Genomic DNA, 9,227 nt, shown 5'->3' with positions numbered 1-9,227 from the left:
ACAAACAGCTCCCCCCCCCCAATGCAGGCCTCTACAGTGTACAAGCAGCTCCCCTCCCCCCCCCCCAAACGCAAGCCTCGTGTGGCCACTAGCCCCAGAAAAACAGACCCCCACCCTTGTTGCACACCCCTACCCCTAGAAACACACACACACATGTTGAACACACACACGTACCCCAGAATTTGTCCCCAGGGCTGGTCCCAAGACCTGGTCAGACCTGCTACCCTGATCTGATCCCCAGATATAGTCCCCACAACTGGTTCCCAGATCTGGTACCCACACCTGGTCCACAGAAAATCCCCCCAGAGTTAGTCCCCAGCTCTGCTTCTCAGAGGTAGTCCACAAGGCTGGTCCCCCAAGCTGTCTCCAGTCCTCACACGCAAACCTGGTCCCCAGTCCTGATCCCCACACCTGGTCTCCAGAGCTTGTCCCAAGACAAGGTCCCCAGACATCGTAGGCAGACATGATCCCCCAAACTGGTCCCCAGATCGGGTCCCCCAGACCTGCTCCTCAGACCTGCTACCCAGAGCTGGTCCCTGGGATGGTCCCCAGAGCTGGATCCAAGACCTGCTCCCCAGATCTTGTCCCCACACCTGGTCCCCAGAACTTGTCCTGAGACCTGCTCCCCAGAGACCTGGTCCCCACACCTGCTCCACAGAAATGCTCCCCGCGGTTGGGCCCCAGTGCTGGTTCCCAGAGCTAGTCCCCAGAGCTGCTACCCAAACCTGCTCCTCACAACTGCTACCCACACCTGTTCCACAGTTCAGAACTTCTCCCCAGATCTGGCCAAAAGACCTGGTTCCCAGATGTCCTCCCCAGATCTGGTCCCCAAACCTCTTCCCCATTCCTTGTCCCCAGACAGGGTCCCCCAAAGCTCTTCCCAAGATCTGGTTCCCAGACATGGTCCCAAGACCTGGTGCCCAGATCCGGTACCCAAACCTGTTCCCAAGAACCTGTCCCCAGACCTGGTCCGCAGAGCTCATCCCAAGACATGATGTCCTGAGCTGGTTGCAAGACCTGGTCCCCAGACCTGCTCCCCAGATCAAGTCCCTAGACCTGCTTCCCAATCCTGGTCCCCACACCTGTTCCCCAGACCTGGTCCCAAGACAGAGTTGGTGCCCAGGGCTGCTCCCCAGACCTGCTCCCCATAGTTGGTCCCCAGAGCTGGTTCCTAGAGCTAGTCCCCAGAGCTTTTCCCCAGACTTGGTCCGCAAACCTGGTTCCAGATCTGTTCCCCACATTGTGTCCTCAAGTCTAGTCCTCTCACCTGGTCCCCAGACCTGCTACCAAGATCTGGTCCCCAGAACTGGTCCAAAGACCTGGTCCACAGATCTGGTCCCCTGACCTACAAGCAAGTTTTGGAGTGAACTACATGTAGGTCCAAGAACCAGTTCTGGGGACTAACTCTGGGGACCAGATGTTGGGAGAAGAGCTGGAGACCAGGTGTGGGTAGCAGGTCTCAGGACCAGGTCTGGGAGATCATATCTGCTGACGAGTCCTGGTGACCAGTTCATTTGACCAGATCTAGGAACCAGCTCTGCGGACCAGCCCAGGGAAGCAGGTGTGGGAACCAGGTCTTGGTAACAGCTCTGGGCAGCAGGTCAGGTGACCTCCTGGGGGTCACTGCCTGTGGTCCGCAACAGGTCCACCCCAGGGCGGCGACTCGTGCCAGGCCCCACTTGCCCCATGGTGGACCCTGGGCGGTGATGCCGCTGGTCCCCAAGACCCACAGCTGACCCCAGACACCCTCTCCCAGTGATGTCCCCAGACCTGGTCTCCAGACCTGCTCAAAAGATCTGGTCCCCAGATATGCTCCCCAGAGTTGGTGCCCAGAGCTGGTCCCCAGACTGGCTCCTCAGACCTGCTCATCTGACCCTGACAAAGGTGGCAGACCCCGGTTAGTGGCCTGCAGCAGGTGCCCGGGTGTGGCGGCAGACACTGCTACTAAGCCACAGTGGGTCCCCAGGCACCATGGCAGACCCCTCCAGCCAGCCACCCCCTGGAAGACCGCTGGACGTCCCGGATGACCCCCCCTGGTGGGTCAACTCATGGCAGGCCACTGGGTGCCGCAGTGGACTCCCCAGCCAGTGAACTCATGACAGGCTGCTGGGCACCTGGGTGTTCCCACCAGGATGGCAACCCCAGGAGGGCCACTGGGGGTTGTAGAGGACCCCCCTGGCTGGCAACTCCCGGTGGGTCCCCGAGCACCGCAGCAGACCCCTCCCCAGCCGGCCAGTCCCCAGTGGTCTGCAGCGCACCATGGCGGACCCCCCAGCTGGCCACCCTGGACAGGCCGGCGTGCACCATGGCAGTCCCCACCAGCCGGGGCCCTCCGGTGGGTCCCCAGTCACAGCAGCAAACTGCCACCAGCAACCCGTGGCTGGCCCCCGGGCACAGAGGCAGGACACCCCCCCCCCCGCGAGCCCTGGCGGGCCCCTGGGAACGGGGGCGGGCCCCCAGGCATGATGGTGGCCCTCCCCCGTGAGACCTGGCAGGCCCGCGGGAGCGGACACCCACCGGCGGGCCTGCTCGTGCGCAGCGGCTGACCCCCCGCTTCGAGCCCCGGTGGGCCCCGAGGCACGGCAGCGCGCCCCCACTGGTGAGCTGTGCCATCCCCCAGGTGCAGCTGTTGATCCCCCTCCCCCGCAGGTCCCCGGGAGCGGCGGTAGGCCCTTTGAGCCCGGCGGTTCCCCACCCGCGGCGGTGGGCCCTCCCCCCAGCCCCAGCAGGCCCATGGGCGCGGTTGCTGATCCCTCCCGTTCAAGCCCCAGCGGACACCCAGACACAGGGGCAGAAACCCACCCTTCAAGCCCTAACGGGCCCCAGGGTGGGGCAGTGGAACCCCCCGGTGAGCCCCGGGGGACCCCCAGTCATGGCGGTGGACCCCCCCCCCCGCGAGCAGCAGGAGGCCCACGGGCACAGCCATGTACACACCCCTGCGAGCGCTGTCGGGCCCCCAGGAGCAGCAGCAGACACCCACTGCTGGGAGGACCCAGAGAGCAGTGGGCCCCTGGGCGCGGTGGCGCCTCTCCCCCCACCCCGCGACCCTGGCAGTCCCCCGGGAGCAGCGGCAGGCAAGTCCCAGCGGGCCACCCGGGTGCGCCGGTGGTAGACACCCCCTGCGAGCGCCCGCGAGTCCACTGCCACACCCGGAGACCCACTGGGGCTTGCTGGTGGGGGTGTCTCAAAGTGCCCAGGGTCCCGCCAGCTGTCGCTGGTGGGGGTGTGCTGCCTTGCGCAGGGGCCTGCTGGGGGTCGCCAGCAGGGCTGTGCCAAAGCCCTCCGGGGCCTGCCTGGGGTATCCAGCTGGGGACCACTGCCGCACCTGGGGACCTGCCAGGGGTCACTAGCCGCTGAGGTGGGTGTCTGCTGCCATATACGACACCCACTCATATGTCGTATATTGTGTTCTCATTACATTTTTAACTACAAGATTTATTCTATCCTAAAGTGAGTTTATACAATATCATTCCCTCCTTCTCAGGAAAATCTAGTAAATTCTTTTACTTAATACAAAAATTCTTCTTCCCAGTCTCTATGATATGTACCCCTCAATACCTTGCCATGCACCTTTGTCAAGGAAGCTAACATAGACATTCGTTGTAACAATTTCCAATTCCAAACAAGTAATACAAAAGACAATATTAAACTTATACCAACTAATATCAATAAAACAATAATTGGGTGACATGTGTTCAAAGTCCCAGTTACAGTTGGTGACCATCCAAAGAGTGTATCCCACCAACTGTGATTTGTGTCTTGTTTTACTCTTTGCAAAACTCTGCTTACTTCCTTTATATCCTGATGGACAGTGATTAGAAAGTCTTCTCTCCATTTTCCTGAATGCCTTTTAAAATTTTAATCAGGTCTTGGTGTTTAACTAGTTGTTTCACTAGCGTGAAGTTCATCCCAATAGGCGTAGGTAATAGCTTATGGTACATTGTGCTGTTAGACCTGATCAATTGGTGGGATACCACTGGTGCTAAATATAGAAAATCACACCTGACGATTCTAACAAAGTTACAAATACAAAAGTTAGAATGATTTTTGCTACGGAGAGTTATGTTCTCCTTATCTACTTCTACAAGCAGTTCTTAAACACACAGCCTTGACCAATATATACAAGCACAGTCTTTTGACTAGTATTTTGGATGAATTTTGAAGTGGCAAACACCTTGCTCCGTGTCAAAACATACATCCTGAGCATCAATTGTATTGCTTTCACAAATAAATCCTTGTTGTTCCAGGGTAACACATGATTCTAGATTTACAGACTGCTATTTCCCATTCTCTATCCATGCTCATGTTCTATGCTCCAAAGGATAGAGCACTGTCTTCTCATAGTTTAATCCTAGTGCAATGATCGGGTGGATAACAAACTGTGGCATTACGTAGAGTAAGCACAAAGGCAGTAGCCATGTTAACAATGGGATCACAGGTAAAATTTATGAGAGTCCACCAAGACTGGAACTTCTCAAAATCATTGGCATTGTCCCAAACAGTCTTTTGGACTTCATCCGGAAAAATGCCTTCACTTTCTTCCCTAATGATCAAAGTAGCCATTGCCTGCCACCATAACTGTGCTTGCATAAAACTAAGAGCCAAAGATACATTATTTTGAACCATACTAAGTGCATCTATTATTAGTTTGTGGTCTTGGTCTTCAGCCTTTTCCCATCTCGGTAACACCTTTGAAACTTGCCATTGGCTAGTTCCCAATGCCAATAAGGATGATTGTAGGGGTTGTTTTAGTTTTGTCAAATCACTTGTTGCTGTGGCCAGCTCATTCATTAATATTTCCAAATCCATTCTGTTTAAAACTCCCAACCCTGTTCCTAGCATTCCAGTTAAGTCTCTTCGTGTCCTGCCCCTGCGGTCTGCTTGCTTTTGTGACCCTATTGTCCAGTCTTCAAATGATGTCTTTAGGAAAGGAGAGCAGGCTGGTTGAACTGCCGAGATGTTAATTTGTATTAGCAATTCAACATGCTTGAGAGACCATTCTGGATTAAATAACAATTGTTGTTGTCCTGTGTTCCTTACTACATATGGGCCTGTTTCATAAATTTTGGGTTCCAGTTTGGCTGGGGGTGGGGCATAGGTTGTAGAAGGTCCCACTGTTGTAGGAAGTGCAGCATATATTGTAAAATTTAATATGAGGCCCTTACCCTCATTGATTTTGAACTTTTGGCCATTATTAGTCCAAGAACAGCTGATTACTACATTCTGTGTTAATGTAAAATTATACCAGCAATCTAATTTACCTGGGCGGATACAACCTTCTTGTTGGCCATTTTTGGAAATCGGTTTTACTAAAATCCCCGTTACTTTCTTGTGGGTCATTCCATTAATCATTTGGCACCCTATTTTAATTTCATCCCCTATGGTTCCTTGGTGTGTCCACTCTTCCCCTAGTTTTTGCCATTCTGATGGTGTATATAAATGGTTACCATTTATTCACCAGATGACCATAACTGCTAACTTTCCATTAATGCTCTTATCCTCTGTTGTTACGGCTTTGGTCCAAGGCCACTCACCATTCTCTATTATCATAGAGGCACCTTCTTGAATCACAATTACAACTATAAGCCATAGAAACAAAACAATTCTATCAACTAAATTTCTGCCAACTATATTACTAAATACTCACGACTGTAATGTCTTCATTTTGTTCGACTAAGCTTTAGTTTCAGTTCATCGTCACCTGGTGTTACTTTCCAGGGGGCTTCTGGAGCTTTCTTCACTTGGGAATGGTGGATCCAAGAGGCTTGTTCTCTAATCTTGATAGCAGTATGAGTTGTCAGCAACACCTGATATGGTCGATTCCATTTTTCCTCTAGGGGTTGTCCTGAAAAAGTCTTTATATATATAATCCCTGGGCTTAAAGGGATGGATTGGTTGATCCAGCCCTGGTCCCTAAAACGAATTTATGTACTTTGTTTAATTGTTTCTGAAGTTCAGTTATATAAGCATATAAATATTCTGATCCTATCTGCGTTAGGTCCCCTCCACTAAACAGAAATTGATACGGCCTTCCATATAAGATTTCAAAGGGACTCAAATTCTCTTTTATTCTAGGTTTAACTCTGATTCTAAGTAATGCTAAAGGGAGGGATTAAGGCCATGACAAATTAGCTTCTTGTCCAATTTTAGCTATTTGTTTTTTAATTAAATGGTTCATTTTTTCTACCTGTCCACTTGCCTGTGGTCTATAAGGAGTATGTAGTTGCCAATCTATCTTTAGAATCTTACTTATCTGTTGTACCACTTGCGCACAAAAATGTGAACCTCTATCAGAAGACATTGCTACTGGAATCCCAAAGCGTGGTATTATTTCATTTAACAAAACTTTAACCACTTCTCTTGCTTTGTTTGTTTGACAGGGAAAGGCTTTGGGCCATCCTGAAAATGTGTCAGTCAGAACCAGTAAATAACGATACCCCCCTTTTCTAGGGAGTTCGGAAAAATCAATTTGCCACTGTTGCCCCAGATAATTTCCTTTACCAATTATTCCAAATTTTATTCTGTTCTTGGTATTGGGGTTATTGTATAAACAAATGCTTGTAACTCAACAAGTAACTTGTTGAGTTACTTGTTTTATCATTGTATATAAATTTTGTCCCACTAATGTCAGACTCAGGCTCTTACGCAATGTGTCAGCTCCCCAATGTGTTTTATTGTGTTCTGTAAGAACTATGGGCCTTGTCAAATTAAAGGGTATTATTACGCAGTTACCTCTTAAATATACCCATCTATCTGGTTTCATTTTACCTTTCAAATCTTCAATTAATTTTAAGTCTTCTTTTGTATAATTTGGCTTTTGGTTCGTGTATACAGTTTGGATGTTACCATTTGGTATCAAAGACAATGCCTTCACTTCAGTTATTTCAGCTGCCCGCTTAGCCTCCTGATCTGCCAATCAATTTCCAATTTCAAAATCGGCGTTCCCCTTTTAACATCCCCAACAATGCATGATAGCTATCTTTTCTGGTTGTTTTACAGCCTCTAACAATTTTAAAATTTCTTCAGCATGTTATATCTGTTTTCTCTGAGCGGTCAGCAATCCACGTTCTTTCCAAATCGCTCCATGAGCATGTACCACGCCGAATGCATATTTAGAATCTGTCCAAATATTTATTTTCTTTCCTGTTGCTAGTTCCAGTGCTCGCGTAAGAGCAATTATCTCTGCTTTCTGGGTGGACTTCCCAGGGGGTAATGGTTTGGACTCGATTACCTGTTGAGTGGTTGTAACGGTGTACCCTGCCTTACATTGTCCTTGTTTCACAAAGCTGCTTCCATCAGTATACCAAGATTCGTCAGCATCTTTTAAAGGTTCTTCCTTAAGATCAGGTCGACTAGAATACACAGTCTCCATTGTTTCTATACAATCATGGGTTATGGGTTCATCCAGAGTTCCGCTAAGGAAAGAAGCTGGATTTATGATGTTACTGACCACAACTTCCACATCATCTTGTTCTACTAATACTGCTTGGTATTTTAAAAATCTCTGTGGTGAAAGCCAGTGGTTTCCTTTTTGTTCCAAAACTGCTGAGACTGTATGGGAGACTAACATTGTCATTTTCTGTCCCATTGTAAACTTCCAAGCTTCTTGTATATTGATAATAACAGCTGCAACAGCCCGAAAGCATCCGGGCCATCCTTTACTTACTTCATCTAATTGTTTAGAGAAGTAAGCTACTGCTCATTTATAGGGACACAATCTTCATGCTAGTACTCCCAAAGCTATGCCTTGTCTCTCATGAGAGAACAACCAAAAGAGTTTTGAGAGATCCAGTAATCCCAAAGCTGGAGCTTGCATCAATTCTTGTTTAAGTTGTTTAAAGGCTTTTCATGCTTCTCCAGTCCCGACTAACTTTGACTAATTACTCTTTATCAATTCATATAGAGGCTTTACCATTAGTCCATAATTATAAATCCAAAGGCGACACCAACCTGTCATTCCTAAAAAGATTCATAGCTCCTTTACCATTTGGGGTTCTGGAGTCCGGCAAATGACTTTCTTACGTTCAGTTCAGTTCCTAGTTCTCGTTGTTCTCCTGAAATTTCAAATCCCAAATAGGTCACGTGTTGTTGAACCAGCTGGGCTTTCTGTTGAGAGACTCAATATCCATTTAAACCCAGAAAATTAAGGAGACTTATAGTCCATTGAATACAACTCTCTTTAGTCTCGGTAGCTATTAAGAGATCATCTACATATTGTAACAAAGCACCTTCAGTGTCCGGAGGTATCCAAGTCTCGAGTTCCCTTGCTAATTGGTTTCCAAAAATAGTGAGGCTATTCTTGAATCCTTGAGGTAGTACTGTCCACATAAACTGCGTCTTTCTGCCTGAGTCAGGGTTTTCCCATTCAAAGGCAAATAGGTTTTGGTTTTCTGTGGCTAAGGCTAGGCAGAAGAAGGCATCTTTTAAATCCAGTATGGTAAACCAAACTTGACCATTCTTTAATAGAGTCAGCAAAGTATAAGGCTTTGCCACTACTGGATGTATATCCTCGGTGATTTTATTTATGGCCCTCAGATCCTGAACTAGCCTATAGCTTTTTCCATCTGCCTTTTTAATTGGCAATATCACAGAATCACAGAATTTCTAGGTTGGAAGAGACCTCAAGATCATCGAGTCCAACCTCTGACCTAATGCTAACAGTCCCCACTAAACCATATCCCTAAGCTCTACATCTAAACATCTTTTGAAGACTTCCAGGGATATGGGTGCATTGTATTCTGATTCGCATTCAATCAATAATCCATACAGTAGAAATTTATCAATTATCTCTTTAATTCCTTTCCTATCGTCTATCCTCAAAGGATATTGCTTAACCTTAATGGGTTTCTCTCCTGGTTTTAGTTTAATAATTATTGGGGTCACATTTTTAGCTCTTCCAGGGCCTTCTGTGTCCCAAACTCCTGGATATACTTGATCTGTGATCTCTAAGGGTATTTCACTTTTAGGGTCAGTTTGTATTAGTGCCAAGCTCAACACATTTATTAGTTGTTCTTCTCCTATCCTTAATTCCATTTTCCCTTTTTCAAAGACAATTTCTGCTCCTAATTGCTCTAATAAATCTCTACTTAAGAGTGCCCATGGGGAGTTAGGCATATATAAAAATCTCTGTATGCCCCATTGTTTCCCAAACTAGTACTTCAAAGGTTCACAAAAATAAGTCTTTTCAGGTTGATCAGTTGCACCTTTTACCCTAACATAATCATTCT

General features: G+C 48.1%; 1 protein-coding gene across 3 annotated transcripts in view; it reads right to left on the bottom strand.

Moving 5' to 3' along the window:
- Positions 1-76: 76 nt before the first annotated feature.
- The window catches only part of LOC113841637 (ubiquitin carboxyl-terminal hydrolase 42), a 53,645-nt gene continuing 44,494 nt past the window's right edge, over positions 77-9,227 (bottom strand). The window contains exons 8-9 of one of the 3 annotated variants that reach the window (XR_011804386.1): positions 7,951-8,054; positions 78-7,415 (exon numbers count right to left, since the gene is read on the bottom strand). The gene's annotated coding sequence lies outside the window, so the exon portion shown is untranslated. Of the gene's footprint in view, positions 8,055-9,227 lie in introns of all 3 variants that reach the window. The other 2 variants (XR_011804391.1, XR_011804384.1) reach the window with 2 other exon arrangements.

Source organism: Anas platyrhynchos, chromosome 21, assembly GCF_047663525.1.
Source record: "Anas platyrhynchos isolate ZD024472 breed Pekin duck chromosome 21, IASCAAS_PekinDuck_T2T, whole genome shotgun sequence".
NCBI classification, from domain to species: Eukaryota; Metazoa; Chordata; class Aves; order Anseriformes; family Anatidae; genus Anas; species Anas platyrhynchos.
Note: the sequence above shows the minus strand (reverse complement) of the source record. Positions and strands in the feature narration are given on the sequence as shown.